Source organism: Neomonachus schauinslandi, chromosome 9 (genome assembly GCF_002201575.2).
Source record: "Neomonachus schauinslandi chromosome 9, ASM220157v2, whole genome shotgun sequence".
Taxonomy (NCBI): Eukaryota; Metazoa; Chordata; class Mammalia; order Carnivora; family Phocidae; genus Neomonachus; species Neomonachus schauinslandi.
In genome coordinates this window covers 123,683,802-123,694,471 of record NC_058411.1, presented here as the reverse complement: position 1 = coordinate 123,694,471, position 10,670 = coordinate 123,683,802, and the positions used below count along the sequence as shown (strand labels likewise).

Genomic DNA, 10,670 nt, shown 5'->3' with positions numbered 1-10,670 from the left:
TTCAATATTTGTATACATTACAAAATGATCACCACAATAAGTCTAGTTAACATCCATTACCACACAGCGTTACAAATTTTTTTTCCTGTGATGAGAATTTTTAAGATCTACTCTATTAGCAATTTTCAAATATACAATGCAGTATTATTAACTATAGTCACCATGCTGTACATTACACCCCCATGACTTATTTTATAAGAGGAAGTTGGTATCTTTTGGCCACCTTCACCCATTTCACTCACGCCACACCATCCACCTCTGGCAACCCCCAGTCTGTTCTCTGCATCTAGTAGTTTGCTTTTAGGTTTTGTTTCTTTTTTTTGCTTTGTTTTAGATTTCACATACAAGTGAGATCATAGAATATTTGTCTTTATCGGCCTGACCTATTTAATAAAGACTTCAAGATCCATCCATGTTGGCAGAGCCAGAGAAGTGGGGTAAGAAGGAGCTGTATGTCCACAGAAGTCCCTGAGGCAGCCTCCGTGGAGAAGCAGAAGGAAACAGAAGATAAAGTGACTAGTCCAGAGAAAGCTGAAGAAGCAAAATTAAAAGCAAAATCCCCATCTGGGCAAAAGCCTGGAGGTTCAGATTTCTTAAGAAGACAATTGCAGAACAGGCAAAACTATTTTGATTCCGGGAATTACAACTAGGCTAAAGCAAAAATGAACAAGCAACTTTTTACTGCAGCTCTAGATAAGACAAAGGTCACTGGTGACCACATTCCTGCTTCATAGGACCTCCTCAACAGAAACTGTCCCTTGTTGCTAGCAAGCTGGCTGGCTGATTAAAAGAGCTAAACGGGAGGGAGGGGGTGGGAGGATGGGTTAGCCTGGTGATGGGTATTAAAGAGGGCACGCTCTGCATGGAGCACTGGGTGTTATACACAAACAATGAATCATGGAACACTACATCAAAAACTAATGATGTAATGTATGGTGATTAACATAACAATAAAAAATTTTAAAAAATAAAAGAGCTAAACTGGAAAGGAAGAAAGAAAGAAAAGAAGGAAGAAAGAGGAAGAGAGAGAGAGAAAGAAGGGAGGGAGAAAGAGAATGGAGGGAAGGGGGAGGGAGGGAGGGAGAGGGTAAGAGAGGAAGGAAGAGAGTGAGGAAGAAGGAAGGAAGAGAGAAAAAGAAAAAGAAAGAAAGAAAAAAAGATCTATCCATGTTGTTGCAAATGGCAAGCTTTCATTCTTTTTCATGGTTACATAATATTCCATTATATATGTATATATGGTTTCCTTTTGCAGTCACTGACTGTGATCCCAAGGATTTCTGACCTTTGAGCAGACCTACTTATTCTAACTAAAAGTCAAGTAAACTTTTCTAGGTGCAGAAAACAGAGATCTGACCCAGATAATCTTGAAGTTCTTTCAAATTCTATTATTCCCTGATTGCCTCCAAATGGTATTGGAAACATTTCTTAGCTTTTATGGTTCCCATGCATTATCTCATTAAATCTCTGCAAAGTTTCAGGTGTGTGCTTTAAACACCTTTCGGCCTGATTTTAGATAAACTGCTCCTGAAATTATAACCCTTTTATGATATGATTGTTTAGTGTTCAATTTTTGTATTATAAAACTACGGAATATCTTAAAATATGTTTTCTGATAGATCTAGGGCAGCAAATCCCTTCTGGATATTTTCCTCTGAAATTACATTGAAAGAAATAAACAGCTGTCAGGAGTATGAAGCCTAAACCATTAGATTGCTGAGTCAGTGCTCTGGAAGTTACAATATGTCCTAGAATGCAAGTCACACGCCCCGACATTCAAGTCCTCATTTTCTTTTTTGAGGGTCAACATAAATTAGTAGTGGTAGGTTGAAAAGAGGACAGGAGAATTACTGGCAAATCCAAATGCATGTACAAGTGGCAATCAACATTCTAATTGTGCAGGCCGAGTCAAACATACAGATGATATTCAAAATATGATTACTACCTAATTTGTGATGGAAAACCTGTTCTTTAGGAAATGGTTCTCTTTGTCCATTATAGGTGCTGAATTATATATTTCTTTGTTGCTTGGTCTTGTTTTCTCCTGCAAGACCCTATAAAGCATTTGTAATGAAACACAGTATTCTACAAATAAAAACCAATGCATTTTATCCTTGAGCCATATTCCATTCGAACTTCTCACACCTTGAAGGAGAGTCAAAAGGCTTATTGCCAGGTATGTGCCCTCTTTGGTAAGATACTAGGCTTGAAATCCAGGCTTTGTGGACTTGGTTGATTTTTTTTTTTTTTTTTTTGCCTGCCATTCAAATGGCCTACACCTGACTTGCAGGTTAAACCATTTCCTAAAGTGAAGAGAGAAGAGAGTCTTACCATCTGTCTCTGCTGAGCATTGGGACTTTGTTCAGTCTGGCAGAAAAAGGCTCTCAGAGAGGAGATGCAAAAGAAAGCCTACCTCCTTCCCTCTGAAGGAGGATGATAGAAGACGAGCAAGAAGGATCTGGCCAAATGGTCAACCTGATGTAGGTGCTGAGCCTACTTCACGAAGTTCCAGTAGGAAGGGATGCAGAATGCATGGGCTCTGCAGGGAGCAGCCGAGTGAGGTCCTTTGAACCAACATGAGATGGTCCAGCCTACTTAGGAGTACTGAGCAGAGTGGTCAGCCAGGGAGTTTTCCAATCCCAGCCCTGAGCTGAGATCCACAGGGCTGGCCCTGAGTCAATGGTGGTGGGATGAGGCCAGGCTGCAGAGGGCACAAAGGGGTTGCATGGAGGGCACTATGGGCTCTTAGATGGAGGAGAAGTGAGATGGAGGAGAAGCAGGGCCTTGGGGACTATGCCCCATGGGAATGGCTCTTGAGGTTGCAGGTCCCACCACAAATCTACCAGCTCAGGCCTCAGCTCAGAAGCCAGCAGGGAGCCCAGCAATCAGACAGCCAATCAGGTATCACCAGGACCTAGCGGAAGACCACAGCAGATGAGAATACCTGGTCAGAAGGAAACTGGAAGGCTGAGCAGTACCCACAGGATGGTTAAAAGTATTGTGTGCATCTAAGGTTTACACTCGATGGGCCTTTTAGTTGGGTTCTGTTGGTTTGTTTGCTTTGTTTCCCTGCGAGAAATGGGAAGTATTGAAAGGAGGCAAGAAATTATGTAAACAAAATAAGAAATGACATGTTCTCTGCACTTCCAAACTGTGGCCTGTATCATCGCAGGTAGCTTACAGGTTGACAGGAAGGACACGCGCGTGCACGCATTCACACACACACACGCACGCACGCACGCACCTGCTGTAACCCAGGTACAGAACTTAACAGAAGTGAACCACGAAGCAGAGCAAAGCAGACACAGCCTTCTATGCAGGCCTTTCTCCTGCCCCGAAGTTCCTTCCAGGGCTCAGAGCTGCCGGTGAAAGCTTGTCCTGTAAAGGAAATCCTGTCAAATTCTTGTTAAGGCTCATGCAGTGGGGTTCATGGCACCATTTCAGAAGAACGTCCACGGGCAGTTTTAAGAGAGCATTCACCAACATGGAGAGCTCCTAGTTCTTGAAGCGAAGTTGGCCTCAGTGCAGCCAGTTCTCATCCCGGGCCGGTGCCCAGGGCCCTGAAAATCAGCCAGCTTTCCAGCACTCCAGGGAGCCTGCATTAGGGAATTATTTTTTTAAGTAGGCTCCGCACCAGGGTGGAGCCCAGTGCAGGGCTTGAACTCACCACCCTGAGATCAAGACCTGAGCTGAGATCAAGAGTTGGACACTTAACCAAATGAGCCACCCAGGTGCCCCATAAGAATTGTTGTTGTTGTTGTTATTGTTGTTTAATAACACTTGAAAGACTGAACATCTTCATGTGTACAGATGATTAGGGGTGTTATGTGCACATTATTTTACTTATGTAATTAATTTTTTATCGGGTCAACGTTTACTGATCTCAGAGTTCTTAGAATGCAGTTATCAGTGACAGAGTATCTCCTTCAGGTCATTGCAGTGTGGTCACGGGGGACTTGGTGTCTTGGCACAGAAACTGCTCCCCTGGGGTGCAAGACACATTTCCCATCTATCTAGCAATACCCAAGACCAAGCCAGGATGAAGAAAGCTTTTCCCAGACGGAATCAGACTGACCCTTCCAAATCCTTTCACAAGTTGCCCATTCTTGAACTTTATATGGAAGCTCAAAAAGCTATACAATTTTTTCCTTATACTGTATTGAATATGTTTATTGCAGTATCTATTATTTCATCTTTTTTTTAGTCTCTGAAATAACAGTTGTGAAATCCTCCTTTCTACCATGTTAAGTTGATTTGGGTTTTCCTTCTTTTCTTTCTGAACACTGCCCTAGGTCACTTCTTTATTTCCCTATTTTATTTCTCCTATCTGTATTTTTTTTTTTTTTTGCCATAACTAAGTTACCACAAGAATTTCTAATACACTCATGGTAATGTTCAACTATATCTGTTGGGATCAGAGGTCAGAATCTGTTTTGAACCTTAGAAAAGGTTTTCATGGCCAACAAATCTAGGACTGTGGGACTCTCCCTTTTGCGGAAGAATTTGGTGGGAATTTGATAGACCTGGAAGTATTGGAGGCATTTGTGTTTGGAGTTAGGCACAATGGTCATGGCCCCATGTTTGGAGGAAGGTGAGCACCATCAGCAGCAGAGTGTCATCACCTCAAGGGGGACCCTGGAAGTTCCTTTTTCTGATTTTTCACACAGAATGTTGATGAATCCAGACTCTGTAGGACTTTCTGAAGTCCTTCCTGTTGGGTTCATTCTCTGTTGTGAGAATGGCCATGACTTTATCAAGCTATGGTACTGCATGTGAAACACTAGACAGAAAGGCCTCACTTCCCACTGGAAAATCCTAAAGGCAGCCAAAACTCTAAAAAGATGAGCTAAAGCACATGGGTAGGGTGTACAGTTCCAGGCTCTGCATTTAAAAATATGTTCAAAGAACTAATTGGCTGAGGTTTCGGGTAATGGGTGCAGCATTTGTCTCCACTAATGTTGGTCAGATATCTTAATGGGGGCTCTCTTGGCATTTTGGTTGGGATAATTCTTTGTTCAGAACTCTCTTACATATTATCAGATGATGAGAGTCTTGGGCCTCCAAGCACTAAATCACAGTAGCGTTTCTATGTTTTCATAGCAACCAATAACACCCTGTATACATTTCTGAACGCCCTCTTGGAAGTCATCCTTCTTCCAGCTGAAATCCACTAGCTCTAGCCTAAGACATATGAATGAATGATTTCAGAGCACTTTGTTAAAGTTAGAATTTCATGTTTGTAATCAATTCTTTAGATCAACAGTTAGATTTTTAAACTTTCAATCCATTAGTAGAAATACTAGATCCAACTGGAATCATGTTTGTCTCCCCTAGTTGACCCTAAGTTTTTTAGAGTCTTTTTACATGAAGTGTGATCCTCAGACCAACAGCATGAGCATCACCTAGAAGCTTGTTAGGAATATACAATCTATGAAATCAAAGACTGTATTTTGACAGGCTCCTCACTTAATCTATACATACATTAAAGTTTGAGACACAGTGCTTTAGAGAATACCCCCGACAGTCTTGTGATAGCTTCTTGTAGTTAGACTGTCCCCCTCTAGTGGCACAACTGATTAGCATCCCAACCCGCAATGATACAAACCCTTCCTATTTGCACTTCCCCATTGTGGTGAACTTAGAAACTTCTCTACCAAAGAACCATCATGCTCCTCCCCAACCTGGGTTCCAACAACATCAACTGAGGTGTCTGGTAATTATGAGAAAGCCAGAATATCAGGTGATCTCAGTTATTCCTCTCACAGTCTGTGATCATATAATAGAGTTTGTCACCAGGCCTGGAGTTATGCTAGGTCAGCCTACATTTTAAGATTAAAGCTGGAATTAGTTGCTCAGGACATACACTGCCTGGTGTTGTCTATCTTTCGCATTTGATGCTGTTGTTATTTTATTTTTAACCTGACTTTTTCCTAAAGAAAATCCTACTATCAGATTCACCCATTCCTATTTTCTGTCATCTGCAGCAACAAAAATCCAAAAGGCCCCAAGACCATAAACATCCAAAGGAACAAATGAATGGGGGATTGTCTTTCTGTGTGACCAGCAGGGACTCGCATAAAGGGCCACTTGTGACAGTCTCGTTTACAATCAGCTGACTCTCTGGACACTCTGAGCATCAGTAGCCCTTGCACTTGCCTGCTCCTGTCTGCAACTGGTTCAACAGTGAACTTAGACCAATTAAATTTCCAAAGATACCCTGAGAACATGTCTGCCTGGGCCCAAGTGCACATCACTTCTTTGTTGCTTGTGTTAACTGAACTCACACTTGCCCAGAAGTTAACAAACATTTTGCAAGTTGTCAACAAAGAAAAGGATGGGGAATCCCAGCAAATTCAATGTGAGATTATCCTTTTTCCTTTCTGTGTAAAATCTGCTAGATTTTAGGGTCCTACCCAAGGAGGGTTTTAGGCATATTTGGGTGTATTATGGGTTTTATTTTGAAGGGGCATTTTTTAAATTATGGTAAAATACATAAAACAAAACTTACCATTTTAACTATTTTAAAGTATACAAGTCGGAGGCATTTAGTATATTCACGTTGTCGTACAACTATCACCACTGTTTTCAGAATCAATTTTTAGAAAGATTTCTGTAATTCTGACCATCTTCTATCCTCTGTTATGTATTTAGGAAAATTATGTTTTCTCACTTTTTTATGTTCAACCAGTACACATTTGGTTTATCCAATTTTAAAGATCTTCTTGGGGCACCTGGGTGGCTCAGTCGTTAAGCGTCTGCCTTTGGCACAGGTCATGGTCCCAGGGTCCTGGGATCGAGCCCCGCATCGGGCTCCCTGCTCCGTGGGAAGCCTCCTCCCCCTGCTTTTGTTCCCTCTCTTGCTGTCTCTCCCTCTGTCAAATAAATAAATAAAATCTTAAAAAAAAGAAAAAGATCTTCTCACATCACTTATGCAATAATGATGAAAGGTGAATGTAGAGAAATATCTGGAACTATCTTCAAACTAATTGTATACAGAGGACTATTTTTGATTCTCTAATAGTCCCCATTATATCTTTATTATTACTTATGCACACTGTTTTTTTCCCCCCTCTATATAGCCTTTTCACTAAGCCTAAACAAATCTAAGCAAGTACAATACAAATAGAAGAGGAAAGTCATTAATTATATATGTGTTAGTCTTCATAAATTCAAAGCATCTGTCCCACTTTAATGCTTTAAAAACCATTATACAACAATGAATATTTTTAAAGTCCTTTCCTGTGTGGTGAAATAAATACTTTGCTCCTTTCATATATCCCCAAATATATTTCTATTTATAAAATAAACAGACGCACACATTTGAAAGCTTTCTGATTTTATTAGGGGGCTGGTACTCAGAGGCAAAAAAAACCCCAAAATATTGGCACCAAAAAAAAACTGTTGTCAGGAAAATTTGGGGTTGTTGTCTTAATAAGATAAGACATGACTAAGGCATATCAGACATGACCCCTTGTTGTGGGTCAACAAGGCTGTGATTAAGTTCTTGTTCTACTTGTTGGTTGTAGTTTTTCATTATTCTTATCTTTTTAGAGCCACCTGCCCTGACTAGTAAAGGCTTCATCCTAATTTTGGGTCTGAGGCACCTTCTTACTTAAGCACCATCCACAGAGAGAAATGATTCTCCAGCCAGTCATACATGCTCCATATTTTTCATTTTGGCACACAAGGCATCAAACCAACTTTGTTGTATCTGGGCTGTTTTTTTTATCAGTTATAACAACAAACTTTGCCTTCAGCTTTTCTTAGAATTTGTGTATTACTACTCAGCTGCTTGCACCCTCTACTGAATACCAGCTCTAGAAGATGCTACATTTAGATAATTATTTTGGTAAACAGCAAATAAGTTATGAAAGAGTTGTGACAAGACAAATTTCAAGCACTGGATATCCCTAAGATCAAACTGAATAGTTAAGCCAGGCAAAGGTTTAATCCACTTTCAGTAAACGGCTTGTTTACTTCCATTGTCAGATATTTTAAAATTTTCTATAATCTCTTACATGCTCTTCTTAAACATATCATACTGAGCAAAATTCATTCTATGAGTTACATGTTATACACATAAACTCATGTTTCTGGAAATCACGATTTGGGATAGACAAGTAAAGACATTGGTGGATGTTAAGTTTGGGTCAAGAAGTCTATCTTAAAATGTCTAAATTTAAAATCTTAAAATATCTAAATCTGGATATGGTCAGCCATACTTGGAAGGGGGTAGGTTTCCTGTGAGTGGCTCCAGGGGGCAGATAACTGACCATTGGAGGAGTCCAGAAAGGCAGCTTCACCTTCGCAAATGGAAAACTTCTCTAGAATTTAGAGCCATTCAACAAGGGAACAGGTTGGGCGCCTGGGTGGCTCAGACGGTTAAGCCTCTGCCTTCGGCTCAGGTCATGATCTCGGGGTCCTGGGATCGAGCCCCGCATTGGGCTCCCTGCTCCTTGGGAGCCTGCTTCTCCCTCTGCCTCTCTCTCTCTCATGAATAAATAAATAAAATCTTTAAAAAAAAAAACAAGGGAACAGGTCGCCTTCTGAGGTGGTTTGTCTCTCGAAATGTTCGAACAAGTACATAGAGGATTATTGTAAAAGCAATCCGTGTTGGCTGCTTAACGTCTTACCTCCCTTCTGACCTCACTTGGCTTAATGAGCCAGATTGCTAAGGATAACTTGAACATCAGGTTTATTGTTGGATTATGAAATACAGTGGCCTCAGAGAGTATGTGGATTCATGATCGTTTTGCTTCTATCTGTGAGGTAGGTTGTTTCCAAAGATGGTCACACCAATCCATCCCATCCTGTATGCCCTTCTGCTTTGCGACTTTGCCAACAAAGAAATAAAGTCTCTTTCCTCTTTCCTTGAATCTGGACTGGCCCTGTGACTTTCTCTGACCAATAAAATGCAGTGCAAATGATAACTGTGATTTCTTGGTCTTATGACACCTTGCAGTTTCTGTTTCTGCCCTCTTGGATGCCAACTGCTATGTAGACAAGTCCAGGCTACCCTGTTGGAGAGCCCACCTGGAAAGAGATGGGCCTGGATGACAAGAGGTCAAACAGAGGAGAACCAAGGTGCCCAAGCTGACAGCCAGCACCAACTGGCAGACAGCATGGATTTTCCAAACTTACCTGCCCCACCTGACCCCACCAAAGCTGAGATGAACTGTTCCCACAAACCCTTGCCCAGATTCCTGACTCAAAGAATTGTGAGCAATAAAATGGACATTGATTTAAGCTACTAAATGCTAGGCTGGTTTATTACACAGCAATAACAACAGATATCCGAAACAGAATTGGTATCTGGAAGTGGGTTGCTGCTATAACAAAAACCTAAAACCCCTGTCATTGGTTTTGATACTAGGTGGCAAGAGAAAGTTCGTTGAGGAAGCTGTCTGATCAATCTGGAATAACAGTGAGAAAATTGCCCTTGGAGGCTCATAAAAAAGAGTAAGCTATGTTACAGAGTGGTAGAATTTTTTGGCCACACTATCACCTGTGGGATCATGGAAGCTAGGAGATGCAGCTAATGAACTCACTGATTTGAGCAAATGAGGGTGTCACCTGTCCGGTTGATGTACAACTGCCCCAGCTCCAGAACTGTTTGGTTTCATCACTCTTTCTCACCTCTTAGGCCTCCAGTCAATGGCTCTGAATTTGCTGATGTGGATAAGGAGATTTCCAGGCAAAATACTGAAAATACAATTGGCTTCTCTTAGCCACATTGATAAAATACAGGAAGAGAGAGATTAACTAAACAAGGAACTATTTAGTTTTTAGGCAGGATAAAGAAGAAATATAGAAAACTGAGGACAGACATTCAGGCCAGCAAAACATTATCAAAGTAAGAAATGACCTCAGAGTAAAGATTAAATCAAGGGTTTGGCTAAAAATCCCTGGTTAAAACCTTATAAGACTAAAGGCAGCATCTAGTAGACCCTCCCATCTAGACACTTTCTAAGAATATTAAGGGCATATTTTCCCACAACAGCCTTGCCTGTGGCCCAAAGAGAAGCCCATTTTAGAAAAAAAAAAATATGGATATAGTTTTTTTGTTGTTGTTTGTTTGTTTTTACTATGGTGTGATACCCAGTAACATTCATAGGGAACCCAGAACATTTTTAAGATAAATACTTACTAAAGTACCATAAGCTTTAACGAAAAGGCATAGAGACAGTTCAAAATGAATAGAGCTCTCTAGGCCCCCATTGTTTTATGGGCGGGAAGCAGGTTGAGAGAACATCTTCTAATGAAAAGAAAAAACAAAAGTGTAGAGCCAAGATCACAGAGGATAAATTCAAGAGCTTCAAACAAATAATGACCAGGGAAACATTTGTTGCCCCCTGTTACATATGTGCCTGGCTGGACTTCAGAATTGCAAAGGACAAGTGATTGCTAAATGCTTCCTGTTCTTTTCCCTAGCTTGTATCTCTCAGCTGACAGGAGATCCTAATAACATTGCCTGGACTTCAGAATTGCAAAAGACAAGTGACCACTATATGCTGCCTGTTCTTTTCCTTAGTTTGTATCACTCAGATGACAGGAGATCCTAATAACATTGCCTGAGCCCCTTGCTGAGGGTGAGTGAAGGCACACATTCTTCTCAATGTCTTTCAGGAGCACAAAGCCACCCAATTCCTATTTGTGCATATCATCTTTCACAG

General features: G+C 41.0%; 1 pseudogene; it reads left to right on the top strand.

Moving 5' to 3' along the window:
• The first annotated feature begins 452 nt into the window (after nucleotides 1–452).
• Nucleotides 453–784, top strand: LOC110572252 (annotated as a pseudogene).
• Nucleotides 785–10,670: the final 9,886 nt, after the last annotated feature.